This window comes from Sceloporus occidentalis, unplaced genomic scaffold, assembly GCF_023333645.1.
Source record: "Sceloporus occidentalis isolate IW3139 unplaced genomic scaffold, rSceOcc1.0.p SCAF_6, whole genome shotgun sequence".
NCBI lineage: Eukaryota > Metazoa > Chordata > Lepidosauria > Squamata > Phrynosomatidae > Sceloporus > Sceloporus occidentalis.
In genome coordinates, this window is record NW_028316986.1 from 135,037,580 (window position 1) to 135,054,239 (window position 16,660).

At 38.5% G+C, this 16,660-nt stretch overlaps 1 protein-coding gene and 1 pseudogene across 8 annotated transcripts in view; both read left to right on the forward strand.

Moving 5' to 3' along the window:
* MYT1L (myelin transcription factor 1 like) overlaps nucleotides 1-16,660 on the forward strand; it is a 444,499-nt gene that overhangs the window by 219,604 nt on the left and 208,235 nt on the right. Inside the window, exon 4 of one of the 8 annotated variants that reach the window (XM_089531036.1) lies at nucleotides 13,461-13,558. The exons of 6 other annotated variants lie outside the window; for them this stretch is intronic. The gene's annotated coding sequence lies outside the window, so the exon portion shown is untranslated. The remainder of the gene's footprint in view (nucleotides 1-13,460; nucleotides 13,559-16,660) is intronic. One more of the 8 variants, XM_089531037.1, reaches the window with a different exon arrangement.
* LOC149311427 (microtubule-associated protein RP/EB family member 3 pseudogene) lies at nucleotides 277-1,374 on the forward strand (annotated as a pseudogene).

Here is a 16,660-nt window from a genome sequence, read left to right on the forward strand (position 1 = left end):
CTATCAAGGAAAAGGCATCTTACAACATGCTGCTGCCAGCATCTTGTATCATTGTGGGGATGGCATCATCAAGACAATGAATGGTCATTGGTCCCTAGTCAGAGCCGGCGGCTCGGTCGCTCCCTTGGGGCTGAGGTGCGGAAGGAGTCGGTTGGAGGAAGCCGCTCTGCCGGAGGAGGACGCCGCTGCTGAGGAGGACGAGGAACAGGAGGAGGAGGATGACAGAGCCAGGCCCCTGCTCCCGCGCCGCTGCCTCTGCCACCACCACCTTGATGCATGGCCAGCAATGTGTTATCCACATCTGTGACTAGTGAGAACCTGAGTTGCCATGACATGCTAGCATGGGTCAATGAGTCCTTGCATCTCACCTACACCAAGATTGAACAGCTATGCACAGGAGCACAATACTGCCACTTGATGGCTATGTCGGGCTGCATCCACCTGAGGAAAGTGAAGTTCCAGGCCAAGCTGAAGCATGAATACATCCACAACTTCAGGCTACTTCAGGCTGCTTTTAAAAGCCCCCCCGGACTTGGAACTCTCTTCCTGACGAGGTCCGCTCGGCCCCCTCCCTCGAGTTTTTTTAAAAAAACCTTAAGACTTATCTCTTCCGCCAAGCTTTCCCCCACATGTCCTAATTGTTATCTTCTCCTGTGTATTGTGAATGTTTTGACTGGATTGTTTACTGTTTTTTACTGGTTTTAATTATTATAATTGAATGATGGATTTTAATGATGTATTGTACTGTTTTAATATGGGGGGATTGTTGTTGTTATAATCTGTATTTTACTATGTTGTAAACCGCCGTGATCGAAGGAATGGCGGTATATAAATAAAGCCTCATTCATTCATTCATTCATGACGGGCATGAATAAAATCATCCCAGTGGAGAGGTTGGTGAAGGAGAAGTTCCAGGACAACTTTGAGTTCATTCAGTGGTTTAAGAAATTCTTTGATGCCAACTACGATGGGAAGGAGTATAACCCGCTGCTGGCAAGGCAAGGCCAGGATCTACCTCCTCTTTCAAAAGCGGTTATGACTATTGTGCAGAAGAATCCTCCTTTGGCCTGGAATGGCGGCAGTGAAGCAGATGACCAGATCTTGAAACTAAACCAGCAGTTTATTGACCTGAAATTGACAGTGGATAACATGGACAGGAAGGTTGATCTATGCCTTCAGAAACTTTGCCAAACTGAGATGTACCAGAAGCAAGCCAGGCCACAGACTGGATTTGCAACATTAGAGTCATGGACAAAGTCAAACTCAGAAATTCAGCAGTTCATGAGCAGACCATCTACTTCTGTTACGTTATTGCCAGAAATCAGTATTAACATGTCCTGCCCTGGAGAGTCTGGCATTTTACAACAGGCTTAAACACATGGGACCGTCCGAACATCGAGAGGAGACTTCGGTTCCAAACCAGAGAAAATTATGTTACATATTTCTTGATTAGTTCTCTGAAGTTTAATTATGCTGTCCAAGCACAATGGAAGTCTTAAAGTTTAGCATCTCACAGCATAAATAAATAAATAAATAAATAAATAAATAAATAAATAAATAAGACAGTGAACACAGTTGGCTCTGAACTCCACAGTGTGTTTTGTGGCAAGGCCACAAAGTTCAATTTTGGTGTCATCAAACCAGAAAACCTTCTTCTACAAGTTTTCTGCATTCCTTTTTTGAAAATTTCAAATGATTTTTGATTCAAATGGCTTTCAAATTCAAATGGCTTTCATCTTGCTTCTGTTTCAGAAAGCATAGCTTTGTGGGGTATCTAGGTGATAATTATATCATGGATGTCTTCTCCTATCACAATGGTGGGTCTCTTCAGCTCCTTCATTGTAACCATAGGCCTGTTGGTTGCTTCTGTAACTAATGTCCTCCTTATCTATGGACTGAGCTTTAGTGGCTGGCTTTCTGTAGCTGGAGCTGCAGTTGAGCCATTGTCTTTTCATTTTATAACAACAGATGCTTCTAGAATTGTTCACATTCTAGAAGACACACACAGAGAGACACAGCCCTGATTGGTGCTTGCTTCTGGCCATGTTTTGATAGTTCCTTGGTTACCATAATACTGTTTGTTTAGATATACCCTCCAACAGACTGTGGCCTATCAGAAGCCTCTTTAATCTGAGATCATGTAGCATTAAAATTGTATATAAGTAAGCTTGATTCTACTACTTCTGTGATCTCTAGATGAAGTGCAATGTATCATACCTTAAGTAAGGCCTGCCACAGCCAAGGAGATGAATTCTGCAATTAACAAGTGTCTGCTCAGTTTGATTAATTTAGGTTTTGTACCATAATAAAAAATATTTGCACCGTCACAGCACTAAGTTTCTTGTGGGCATCAAGTGGTAACAGTGCTAGTTAAATACATTTCAGTTCTTGTGGTTTTAGAACAACAACATGTGGAAAAGTGATGGGGCAGGAAAATTCCTGCAGTGCACAGTAGTGTCTGTGGGTGTCTCCCTACAACATTCTCCTTATATAAATTCATGCTTAGTTTTCTTATCTTATGGAAGAAAGTAAATATCATTGTTTGACATTGTGTGATATCTGGGCAATGGTAATAGCAATGTATGTTGTTGTTTTTTCAGTGTAAGAATATTACATAATTCAATCTATCAAAATGGTGAATACATTACTTGTTGTCTCTCACATGTGAAAGCCACTGTTCAACAGCATTGTCTTTCTTAGGATAATGTACAGTTGGCTCTTCTTATACACAGAATTTTTTATACATGGATTCAAGCATCTACGGTTTGAAAATGTTCCCAAAAAAGTATAAATTTCAGATATCAAACCTTGATTTTCCATTTTTTATAAGGGACACCATTTTGCTATGTCATTCTATTTAATGGGACTTGAGCATACACGGATTTTGTTATACATGGGGGATCTTGGAACCAAACCCCAGTGGATAACAAGGGTCCACTGTATAGGTAAGCTTCATATATAATTTGTTGTTATTAACTGTCATCAACTGTTATTAACTTTGACTTATGATGGCCCTATGAATGAGAAACCTCCAAGTCACCTTAATCAACAGCCCTGCTCAGATCTTGTAGATTCAGGGCTGTGCTTCTTTGAATGGGTCTATCCATCTGTAATGTGATCGTCTTTTTGGTGTTTCTCTTTTTCTGCTGTCTTCTACATTATCAAGCATTGTTTTTCTAATGAGTCATATCTTCTTATAATCTGGCCAAAGTACAACAGCCTCTGTTTAGTCATATTTGCCTCTGGCAGAATTCAGGTTTGATTTGTTTTAGGACCCATTTATTTATTTACTTTTTATCTGTCCAAGGTATTTGGAGAACTCTTATTTAAATGGGCAAATCTTCTGAGATATGAAAAATCAAGTGCTGAAAGTAAACATTGGGCCTTGAAAGGGGAGAGTTACAAAAGAAATGTTACAAGTCATTGGAGTGAAGAACAGTTGGGGAGCAGTTTGAAGATTGGGGCTTGGCAAGCAACTGAAGAAGAATGGCCTTTCTTGGCTTGTCCTCTCATTCTTTTCTCTTACTATGGTCCCTTGATTCACCAGGTTACACACTCTGAGGGGCTGGGTGAAGTCAGAGCTACTAGCTTGGAGACAAGAGATTGATTTACCAAAATCCATGCCATCGGATGTGAATCTTATTGAATCCTTTTGCATTTCTGCAACTTGTTTATTATGGTTCACACAGTGCTGGGCATTTAGATAATTAAGTGGAGAGTTTTTCTCATACCCCCACTTACCTCTGAGAAGACATGGAAAGGCCATGGATTTAAGTAAATGATTATTTTGGCTCCATACCAATAGCTCCAACCTTATCAAAACCTCTTGGCTTTTCTCCTTTCCCTCCCCTAGCCTGCTTGAAGATGAAGTGATCCCTATCCCTCACTGATTTTGTAGCCAACCATTTATTTCTGTACTTGCAGTGGATCAATGCCCTGTATTTGAAATTAACATATAACTTACTAACTACTTACTTTTCCTTACTAACTTTTAACATATGGTGGGGAATCTTTTGGCATTCCAAAAATCTCTGATCTACAACTCCTAACAGCCTGTTTGATGAATAATGCTAGAAGTTCAATATCTGGAGAGCTGTAGAAATTCCATCCCCTACTTTTAACATCACTGTTTATTCACTTTAAAAAAAAAAACAAGTTCTAGGTTTGCACGTTGGACTCTGACTCTGGGTACCAGGTTTCAAATCCATACTTGGCCATGAAACCTACTGGGCAAGTCACACTCTCTCAGCCTCAAAGGAAGACAAAGGCAAACACACTCTGAACAAATCTTGACAAGAAAACCCTGTGATAGGTTCATCTTAGAGCCACCATAACTCAGAAACAGTTTGAGGGCACACATCAACAAGAAGGGCAAATGAACAGTGCATGTGTTGGTGAGAACTGGTGAGCAGAAAAAAGAGAAGAGACACATTATAGTGAGAAAGCTAAACTGAACAGGTGGTAACATAATACAGGTTCCAACCTAACAGTTTTCAGGCCTGTGGAATTCCCATTATCTCTATAAAACAATCATATAATGGAGGGAGGGGAATGCAGTGTATGGGGGGATTCAGGGTTGAGAGAAAACAGGCCATTCTCTGTAAATCTGGTCTGCCTGGTCCAGTAACGTATTAACTAATATTAACTAATTCCATCATCAGGGTTAGCAGCAATAAATTAATTTTCTAATTTTTAGCATTTGAATTAACTTTCAGATCTATGTGAAGTTGAAGGCTTTCATGGCCGGCATCCATAGTTTTTTGTGGGTTTTGAGGGCTATGTAGACATGTTCTAGAAGAGTTTATTCTCTGAAGATGCCAGCCACAGATGCTGGCGAAATGTCAGGAATAAACTTTTCTAGAACATGGCCACATAGCCCCAAAAACCCAGAAAAAACTTTCAGATCTACAATTCTAAGATGCTCTAGTTTCACCAATGGCTCAAATAAAAATATATGACATTTTTATATTGATCGGGATGAACATTTTCTCAGCTGCAGTGAATACGTTGCCAAAGTAGCAACAATCTGTTTCCTAGCACAGCAGTAGAAAGTTTTGTTAATATTTGTAGATAGTTTCCCTCTGATATTAGATATAAGCAACACACAAAATAATTCTTTTTTTTAAAAAAGAACATTTCAATCAATTTATTTTAATTTCTTGGAGTTGCCACTATTCATTGGAAAATAGAGCACTGCTGCAAAGATTAAAGAAGGGTTGGGAGATGAGAAGACTCTCTGAGGTACTGCTGGTAGGATTTCTAGAGGAAAGGAGATGGGGACAGGAAGCTGAGCAGACCCCTTTGGAGAGATTAGATAGGGAAATAGGCATTCCTGCTGTACTCTAACTGATAAAACAGATAAATATGGAAGCTTGAGACTCTGAGAAGCTTCCCTGCCATATATAGAACCAGGGTAGATGATGGGAATAAGTTTGAAGTTGGGGCATTAACCACATAAGTAAAACAAGGGGGACTAACATATAAACAAACCTGAAGGGAGATTGTTGATTGATCATAGTAAAAAGCCTTGAAATTACCCTGCTAGTTCTGTATTATGTAAATAAGTTGCTGTCCTCTATGCTGGAGCTCTTCCCTTTCCACAGATAGAATGGCTGAGGTTCCCTATGAGTATTTTCTTCTCAATAGCATCCTCACATCTTAATAGTTGCCTGAAGAGGACTTTCTCTCAGCCATCACATTGATGGCTGGATATTACTTTTCTCAAGCAAAAACATAAAGGAACTCTGCTTCTGCCTGCTAATCTTTCATGCTAGTGCTGTATAGCTTGATGCCGTCTGCAGTTTGGTGTGTTGGAACTGTTGCTTACAAACCTCTGCTCTCTAGTGGGAGTAGAGTAAAATGACTTAGTGATCTTTGAGAATTAACATGGGGGTTTTAGGGTGAAATAGCCACTGGAGATCCTTATTTTCGTGTAACTGATTGGAAAACAAAAGAACTTTACAAGCTGGATAGGGACATATGAGCAGTCCATCAAAACCACTGTATTTGCTCTAGGATTCCAGTTCATTGCATGGAAGGAAGAGTGAATATTTTTAATTGACAGCTTCATTTTCAAACAACATGGCTTGCACATTTTAAAGAGACAGGAAAACTATTTTAAAGAGACAGGAAAACCATGCTAGCGGTTAGAAATTCCCAGTATTAACACTGGTAAGGATACAACAGAGAGCCTTCTTGGTGGTTTCTCCCAAGTTATGGAATTCCCTTTACCACTTGCAGGTAAAGTTCTTCTCATTTAAGGAAAGCTTTTAGTGTAAGATGCAGATAAAGCTTGTGTGTGTGTGTGTGTAGTGTTTTTATTTTACTGTGTATTAATTATCTTTTAATACTGTTTTTAACATGTTTTAATGCTCTTTTTAACTGTTTTTAACTTGTGGATTTAAAATAGAAATAGAGGCCTGTTACAGACTGCCAAAATAAAGCTGCTTTAGGTCTCTTTGGAGGTATGCTATTTAAATGATGCATGGGTCCTAAGAGTCTGGAGGTCGCACCAAAGCCACACTCCATTCCTAAGCACTGGAGTGCAGCTTTTGGTGCAGCTTCCGGATTCTTAGGATGCATGCATCATTTAAACAGCATACCTCCAAAGAGACCCGAAGCAGCTTTATTTTGGCAGTCTGTAACAGGCCTTAGTTTAATTTTGTCTGAAGTTTTGTATTAACTGTTTTTTAAATTATATTGTGCTTTTAAAATGTTGTACGGTGCCGTCAATGCCATGTTGGATGAAAAGTGGAATAGTAAATATATAACACTCTCCTTTCCCACTTACTTGGGTATTCCATGTCAGCCTACACTCTGTGTGTTTTACATATATAGCCCTCGTATTACTCCTAGAAAAGTTCAGTTCCTTCTGTCAGCCTTTATCAGTCCTATTCTGAAACTTCCTACAAAGTCGTGCAAAAATCTGCAGACTTTAGAGGCAACTTCATTCTGTCATCTATAAAAGACTTTTATATCCCCCCTCACCTTTGTATTAATGTCCATTGTATTAATATTTAAGCATTTGCATAAAGACTGAATGGGGTGGGGGATGTCTGAACAAATGGATTGCTAAGCCAGCCAAACAATTTTTTCCTGTCTCTCTGTGTTTATCTTGCTATATCATGACTTTTTGGCTGAGTAATTCTTCTCTCACACACAAACACAAAAAAGCAGTGGGCCAATAATATTTTCAGATATGTTGTGTGGAAAAAACAGCATTAACAAGGGACTGTCATGTAATGTGATATTAATCTCATAGTCAGATGGACACCATTTCTAAGAAGTTACCAGAAGTCTTGGGAGCCCCTATGGAAATACATCTCTAACTCCACTGACAACAGTAACCAACCTAATAGCCAAGACCCCTGATATATATTGTCCTTGTGTTTGGTCCCTGAGAAACTGCTGCATTCTGTCCATACTGTGGCTCCTCTCTTGTGGTATAATCTCCAGTGGGTTTCCCCCCAACTTGTCATCTTCTTCTTCATTTTCTCCTCCTGACTAATTTTTCTGATTTGTTCTTGTCTGCCATGGATAATATGAGAAGATATGAGCCATGTTCAATGACACCAAAATCCTATCTAGGCAGGCATTTTATTACTAGAGTGGCCGATCAGATGCTACACCAAAAAAACCAAGCTTTTAGTCCTTCCACAGCTTTTCAAGCAAGTAGCGTTTAGATAGATGCATCTTGCTTCTGTTACTGCAAGTACTATATAGCCATCATATATCTAGGCACCTGGTTTTGTGAAGCAGGGAGAAAAAACCCTTGCCTTCTTTTGCCACACAATGCAAAGTTGTTCACATTTCTGTTATGTTCTCTACTTGGTCCCCCTCACCCCAGCCTGAAGATCTCCAAAGTATTTATTACAGCTGAGTTGATCATTTGCATTGTCCTTTTCTGCATTTTTCCCATTGAACAATACCAATGACTGGTATGATGACTGGAACTTTAGATAATGTTTCAAGTTCAGCTGTACCATAGAGTTGTAGAAATGTATTTTAAAACTGTCAGTTTTATTTTTGAATTCTCTCAAAAATCTTCAACACAGATTCTGCCTTTTTTCTAGCTACCACACATTGTTGTTATTGAAGCACATTTTGGCCTTGAGTCAGAGTATCTCAGCTCTGTTTGGGTCAGTTTTTAGTTCTGGAGTGTGGCTTAGTTTTGCTTTCCACCATTTCATCTTGTGCGTCATCTAAACACCCCGCCGCAAAGCAGTTAAAAGCCTTTTTATTTGGCCAGTGCAGACTACCTCAATGTTGACTTTTTGTTTGTTTTTAACTATATTTGCCAAGATTTATCACACTTGGTGGAAATGCATGGTAATAAGATAGCAATCAGAATGAAGAACAGGAGAAGGAGGAGATCTGCTTTTTATTGTTTTCATTGACTTAACCGGTATAGATGTGATTTATGCCAATCACACTTCTGTGGAAAATATTTGGAGAGTGCAGTAATCCAATTTACATGGTTTCTGCTGCGTTTTAAACTGAATTGTGGTGAAAGTCATCTTTGCTATAGTGATTCTGCTTCCAAAATCTGGCTTGTTGGTGAACAGACATTTTCCTTTCACTTAAGCAGTGCTTAGCACTATTTGCAGCATTTGTCTTCAGAGCCTAAATGCAGTCTTTTTCTGTTGGTTCACACTTTATAAAACTTGTAAAGTTTTGTATATGTGTAAACATTTAGAAGACTAGGATTATAGTCATTCCAAGCCCATATATAATGGGAGAAATCCAAATTTTGGAAACATTACTTTTGGAGGCCACAGCTCCTAGAATCCTAAGTCCCATGCTAGTTGGGTTGTTTTTTAAATGACATTTGTCAATTCCAAGTTCTGATTAACTCCCACTAAACTTAGTGAATAGTTTGTTAGGACTGTTAGGAGCCTGCATGTCAGACAAACAAAGTTATTTATTATTATCTGCTACAAGTTTCAAGGATCTAAATCCTTCCTTGAAACTTTCAGCAGACCTATTGTACATACACAACCACTGCTATTAGAAGAATAACCAAGAAGATAATTACAGAGAAGATATTTTCTGTTGCACTCAGTACAGTACAGGTACAATGCCATTTTTGTGCCCGAAGTCATACCTGAGCTACAGAATTGAATTTGAGCATTCTTCACCTAAGCAAATACAACCAATTTTTCCTGATTGTACTTTCCAAGCAGGACAAAACAGAGGAGGAGATGGCAATGCATTTATATATGAAGCTTTGAAAGTAAATCTGTCAGACATCAGGGAGTTCTGCCAGAGCGCCAATCCAAAGTAGTGAGTAATATTGGATACACAATCTTCTACTGAAAAGGAAGCCAAGGGAGGCCAATGTAATTATTGGATACATAATACCAAATGTTTTGGACTCACTATGGCATTATCATTCATGTAGTTTATACAGACAAGAAAGACAATATCAAGTTAGAAATTTTATAGAGCATAAGTATAATAGTGGTTTCTGAAATTCTGATAAATATCTCTAAAAGAATGAGGAGGGATACAATACTGAAATGCATTCAGTATAAAGTATGAAAGGTGATTATGAAGTAGAGTAAATTTGGGCCTCTTTTGTTTTTGCTGTTGTGTGCCTTCAATTCATTTCTGACATCTGATAAACCTAAGACAAATCCAGCCTGGGTTTTCTCGGTAAGACTTGTTCAGAGGAGGTTTGCCATTGCCTTTCCCTGGGGCTGAGAGCATGTGATTTGCAGATTTGGGCTTCACCAACTGCATAGGCTACAGTAGCTGCTCCCTCTGATCCTCATGGTTTAGAGATCTGGGAAAAACTCACAGGCCTATCTGAGCTAGACTGAACACTAGACAGTGGATCCTCACATTTGTATGGTGTAAAGATATTAACTGGAGGGTCACCACTAGAGGCAAGGGGCAAGAGGGTTTTATGGGTACGGCGGCTGATTTCTTGTGCCTGCAGTCCGATTATCCTTTCCTATACAGTTATGTAGGGCTGATTTCTTAACGTATTTCAGGAGACCTCAACAGGCTGCAGCGAGAAGCCAGAATCAGCAAAATTATGGCTGTGCCACTTTTCTCCAGTTGCAGTCTGCTCAACACAAACCACAGGGCTCCAAGCATAGTTTTCTAGTTTGGATACCACACTGCAGTTGTTTTGTGAGATCTGTTGTGGAAGTATCAGATTTCGTTCCATAGTTATTCAGATTGTATTTATGAACTGAATAGCTAGAAGAGAAGCAATTTAGAAAAAGCCATTCAAGAAAAGCCAGAACAAGGAAATGTAAACATTTAAGTGTATTCTATCTATTGCTAGTAAAGTATTTTTAGTCCCTCACTCCCACTGCATTGCTTTTTCTCTTTCCATCTGATCTTTGTCTTCTCTCCTTCCTCCCTTTTCTCTTCTGTTGGTCCTTCTCTCTGTCAACTGCAGGTGCATCCACGCTGTAGAAATAATGCAGTTTGACATCACTTTAACTGTCCTGGCTCCATCTACAGAATCCTGGGATTTGTAGTTTCAGGATGCACCAGTACTCTTTAGCAGAGTAGGCTGAAGGTCTTGTACAAAACCCAGGATTCCATAGGAGGCAGCTCTAGCACTTAAAGTGGTGTCAAACAGCATTATTTCTACAGTGTGGATGCATCCTGAGTTACTTGTTCAGCTTTTTCCATTGTACAGTCTTGTCTTCTTCTCATTACCAGGCATTGTATTTTTCTCTATCCCCCTCCCCACAATTATTTGAAGATGTGGGGATCTATAGGAGAAGCACCACATGGAGCTGCCACTATGGCAAGGCTGCTGGAGAAAGGGGAAAATGAACATCACATACTAGCCTCTAGATTTTAGTTAAGGACAGCTGCCACCTAGTGAGTAAAGATGATACTGTAGTCCTATTTTAATTAATTAATTTCTTCAGTCCTATTTTAATTAATTAAAATCAATAAATCAATCAAAAACAAAATACCTACACGCTGCGCAATATTAGGGTCTATTTAGATCCATACAAATCTTCAGAAGTAACATGATGTTGGTGCTATGCTAGAAACAGACATTGCCCTTTATTGGTATAGATAACATAATATCATTTGATACTTTCATAAGCACTACCATTTTAATCCAAAACACTGAGTTTATCCCTCAAAGAATCTTCAGATTCACTTGGTCCAATATCTAATATTAGCATGAATTGTGAATGTGGAGCAATTTATTAGTTCAATGTAACAAAATTAAAATTAGTCCTTGATTTAATTCTTAATAATGAACTAATCAGTTTGAGTTCCCAACTTGAAGTGATCCCAATTTACTTAACAAATATAATGCAGGACACCAAATGATCAATTTAAACAATGTTATAATAAAATGATTGACTAAATTTCAGCAAAGGAAGTTAGAACCAGAAAGTGAAAGAATAAAAATAGCCACCTATCCAGAAAATAATGTCTATTTTAACTTTGCAGCACCACCCTATCTGAACTTTCTGATCAGTAGTGCTGAGTACAAAATGGTGAATAAATACATAGCTTTCTTTGAAAGCAATACAGCACTGCTGTTGTGTGCCTTCATGTTGTTTTGGACCTAAGGCCAGAAAATGATAGATATTTGATGGATATTCCTTTGTTTCATTAAAAAAAACCAAGGTGAAATGCTCTGTTCCATGAACTTACTGGAATGAAATCCATGTCATTGCTTCACCTCCTGTTTCTTACCACTACACTGTGGGTGCAATTGTTCCAAAGTGGATCTGGCTACTTATCTCCAAGGAAACTGTTATCATCACATAGGTGATGTGCTTGGCTTTCACATTTCTGGCATAATAGCTAGTTGTAAGCTACCAGGTCAGCTGTTCTTGTACTACATGTGCTACAGTTGTTTGTGGATTAATTCAAATCAGTGCAATGACAAGTCTGATAAAATGCATTAAAATGTTATACATGTAAATAAAGTTGGACAACATACAACAATTCAAGTATAAATTGCAACTGCTTTATTAAGTGTAACAATACCTTTATAGTCAGTTTACAGAACTCAGATGTATGTTTAAGCCAAGCAAGCACTTCTAATTCTTCATGTATACCCAGTCATGTATAGAATGTAATATATGAACTATGCCAGCACATATATTGTCAGTAGCAAATCTTGTGATTATGTGCAAGCTTTCAAAAGAAGCAATAATAACAACAACTCGATTCTTATTTTCACGACAGAGGTAAGCATCTCCAGCTCAGGATACAAACTTAGCCACTCCTGCAATAATCTCATGATATGGGATGAGAAAACACACACTCCTCTGCTTTGCACTAAGTATGCTTCATGTAGGTAAAAACTGCCCATTCTGGCTGTTAGCCAGCATCTCTAAGGAACTTCCCCACCACCAATACTTCACTGGACATTCCAGGGAGTAAACCTGGGACTTCACAAAACTAATGCATGCATCACACACCTGTGACCCCTTTTCAAAACTCCCATGTCCTTTCTAGCATTGTGTTGTACCTAGGTAACTTCAGACAGTTCTTTGAACAGAATAAATGAAGGACAGGAGTATGAACTCAAAAGTTTTAGGAGTAATTTGTTCCCTCTAGACATATTTCTTTTTTGAAAATAATTCACTGTTTCTCTAATGTAAAAAATGGTAGCTTGTTGCATTTCTCATTTTTTGTTCCCTTTAAGAGGGGACACTTAGGATGGATAAAAGAATGGAATAAAACACGAAAACATCCAGTCACTGTGAGTTTGAAAGAACTTGAAATAATAACTGGAAAGCATTATTTGTTACACTAGTAAAGTAATTTAATTTTCTATTATTGTATTACTAATCAAATGTAACTTAACTACATTCTTATTACAAAAAAGTAACTCTGTTGAGACAATGGGAGAATCAAACAATCAAATATGGTATCTGAGTCTGATAGAATAATAACACACACACATACACACAAGCCAGCGCAACAAAATAAGAGATAGAAAACCCAGGACATTGTACAAGGCCTGTCCCACTTAAGTCCTTCAAGTCCTTGTCAAAACAGAAAATTCTTCACTTTTAAGAAAAGACAGTTGGGGGGAGGGGTAAATAAAAAGAAAGGCATAATACACCTTGGATGTCACAATAGGGCTTTTTGGGGGTGTGAGGAGGTAACAAGGATCATTGCACCGGAATATTCAGGCCTGTAACTACTCCTGTTTTGAGATAACTGATACAGATTGAAGGAGTATGTGAAGGTTTAGAGGCCAAAAAAGGGAACTTATCTGAGAAATAATGTGAACAGTTACATCACTTTAACATGAAACAGAATGAATCAAAACAAAGCACAAAAGTTCCTAAAGCATTTTCAGCTATGGGAAGTATGTGTCAGTATATGGATTCCTCCTCTGTTGCTTGTGATGTTACTTCCAAGCTCTGAACAAAGCATATGTAACATCAAATAGTGGGCAGTCTGGGTCCATTTCAAAATACTGAGGTACATTTTTCACTTTGCTGTCACAGATTTCAGGTTGCTTGTTTGAGGTTGCCATCACCCACATCAAAATAATGTCCCATATGGAATGACTGCATCTTACAAAGTGAGCTGCTCACTCTGGTAGGTAAGTTTGATGTGCACTGTTACTCTGACAGAAAGACCCTTTTAAGCAGGCAGTTCCCAATGGTAGTGCACTGGTTTGTGAGGAAGGCTGTCAATCACAGCAAGTGACTATTTAAATGGTCTTTAGTTTTGTCATTGCATAAATGAAAACTTAGAATTGTGATCTCACTGTACATGTACGGCTAGTTCATTTTTGTCATGCTCTGGACACCAAAAATATAATGGCCAGCAGGTGACTGCCTGACAAAATATGTTCTCAGTTTATAGGTAGCATATTTGTGTTATTTATGTATTTCATTTGTATGCCACCTTTTTCCCAGAGTGGAACCCAAGGCAGCTGCGAATGTTAAGTCAATTAAAAACCTTACCTTCACAATAAAAAATTTAAAAGCATTATAAAATCATTTAAAACACATACAAAGGTTTAAAAAGATAAATAAAACATCCCAATCAGAAGCTCCCCTGTTTACACCTTTAAAAGCCTGTCCAGGAAAGGAAGGCAGGGAGGGGGCCAACCTACCTTCATCCAGAAAGAAGTTATGTTCAGTATATTAATGAAGTAGTAAAGTTCAGTATAAGAGCCAGCATAGCATAGTGTTTGAGTATTAATCTATGATTCTGGAGATGAGGGTTCAATTTCCAACTTGGCCATGAAACCCACTGGGTGACCTTGGGCAGGTGAAGGCAATGGCAAACAACCTTTGAACAACCTTGCCAAGAAAACCCTATGATAGGGTCGCCTTAGGATCTCCATACGTTGGCAACAACTTCAAGGCACAATAACAACAACATTTAGTGTAGTGTCCCCTCCGCAAAAAAAAGGAAAAGAAAGAAACTGCACACCAAAACCCATACTAAAACCCAGCTACAGTACTAGCTGCATAACGTATATGCCAACAAATCAAGCAAAAGAGCTCCCATCTATCTTTTAGTGTGCAATCAGCATAAGATTTGCCAAAACACATGATTACCTTAATTGTCTGCCCAAAGTAGCAACAAAGTTCAATGATTAGCCCATCACTGGGTTCTACACCAGATGTATATGCCAGATGTATACCATGCCACTAGAAAATGGAACATTCACTTTCTTACAGCATTAGTGGACATTTGATCTACTTTGTACATTTTTTAACAAAGAAAAGATCTGCTAATTTTTTTAAAAAGCGTATTTTTTTGGAGGGGGATTAAAAGATCAAGAGTAAATGACATAAAGATTCCGAAGCTGAATAATTTTATATCTCTAAGGGCAGATGCCCCCTGGGCCTGTCTAGAAGTTTTGGACTGCAGCTTTATCATCCCTGCCTTGTCCATAGGTCTTGCTAACCAGAGATTATAAGAGTGTTGTGGGATGGAAACAGCCAAGTTAGGACCGAGGCATAATGTTTTGGGAGCATGAAGCTTTGCTTCAAAGTGGTCCTAGTTAGAGCCCCATGCTTGTTATGCATTATGAAAGGAAAGCTTTTCTTTTTTAAGCCTAGTTCTCTTTCAGGATGTGAAACCTACTCTTTAATTTTCTTCTTCTACTACTTTGTCATGCTTCAGTCATGTCTGTAATGCAAGCCACCCAGTCCTGGAATTTTTCCTCACTGTTTACCTGATGTAATTTCCTTTTACCTCTTCTGGTGTCGCCTTTAGTTTCATTAATTTTTCATTTACTGCCTGTAGGAAACTTCCTCCTGATTCTGGCATGTTTTCCTTGCACTCCCTGGTGAACATACTGAGACAAAGAAATCATTTAGCTTTGCAGTAATCTTTCCCTTGCCTGTCACCAATTTCCCACACACAGTCACATGAAGAGACTGCAGGCACCATCTGAGACTTTTAGCTCTGTACAAACACAGTTATTTTATGTGCTTTTCCAATCTCCCTACATTATTTCGTGGCCTTGCATTATTGTTTCAAGAAAACATCTGTTTGGAAATAGGCATTTTAAGCAAAATAGTGTTGCTGGTGTTCTGGATTTTATAATGTAGATAATATTATGTGCAGATGATTTTTGACATAAATAATTTACTTGTTCTGAAGGCTCACTTATGCAAAGAGCATCTAGTACTGCACTGAGCTAAACTAAACCCATTTGTGTCTGCTACCTTTCTGTATAATTAATAATCTTTTCTTCTGTGAATTGATGTTGAAAATTAATATGTAATGTTGAATATTGGGGTGTATATTTATATCTTTGGTTCATTTGATTAATTTTTGATGACATGAAATTCAGTCATTCAAAATTCTCAGTGTGGAGGGGAGCTGGGGAATCTCTACCCCATTTATGTTAAACTAAGTAGTATCTGAAGAGAGCTTGTCATTGTGTGTGGCTGACCATGGTAGCAGTTCTCTATGAGATCTGCGTCACATGTAACTTGTCATAAACAGTACGTTTAAATATGAGTTGAAAACTTGAATTCTACATATTGTAAGATTAGGCCTGCAACCTCAGAATATAACAAAACTAAACCTTGTCCACCAGCCTAGTGTTGTCACCCATCAGGCAGCAGATCCTTCCCCTTTCTATATGTTCCACTGAGAATTTCCAAAGGGGAATTATCTCCAAAGGGAGATAAACATATAGGAGAATCATTTGGCAAGCTGGATATCTTCTGGTTGGTGGATGGATCCAGGTAGGTGAATTGCAAGTTATAAAAAGCCTGTATAACAACTTTTAACTCCAATGAAAATTGCCATCAAATCCAGACTTCTAGAAAATATACTTCAATTGAGACAACAGCAATTTTCTATAAGAATCCAGAACAGCAATGACAGGCAGAGATAATATAGCTTGAATTCTGAATTCGGTTGTTTCCATACTGGCCCACCCTTTTAAAATAGTTTGAGAGTTAACCTAAAGAAGTGAAACATCCAAAATACTCTTCATTTGATAAAATCTTCCTTTCTCCCTTAACTATGTGTGTTGTTTTTTTGTGTGCTTTGAAATCATTTTCAGTTTATGGTCACCCTAAAGTGAACCTATCGTGGAGGTTTCTTGGCAAATTTGTTCAGAAGGGGTTTGTTTTGGCCTTCTTCTGAGGCTGAGAGAATGTGACTTGCCCAAGATTGTTCAGTGGGTTCCCATTCAAGCCCTAGCTCCCAGAGTTGCAATTCAATG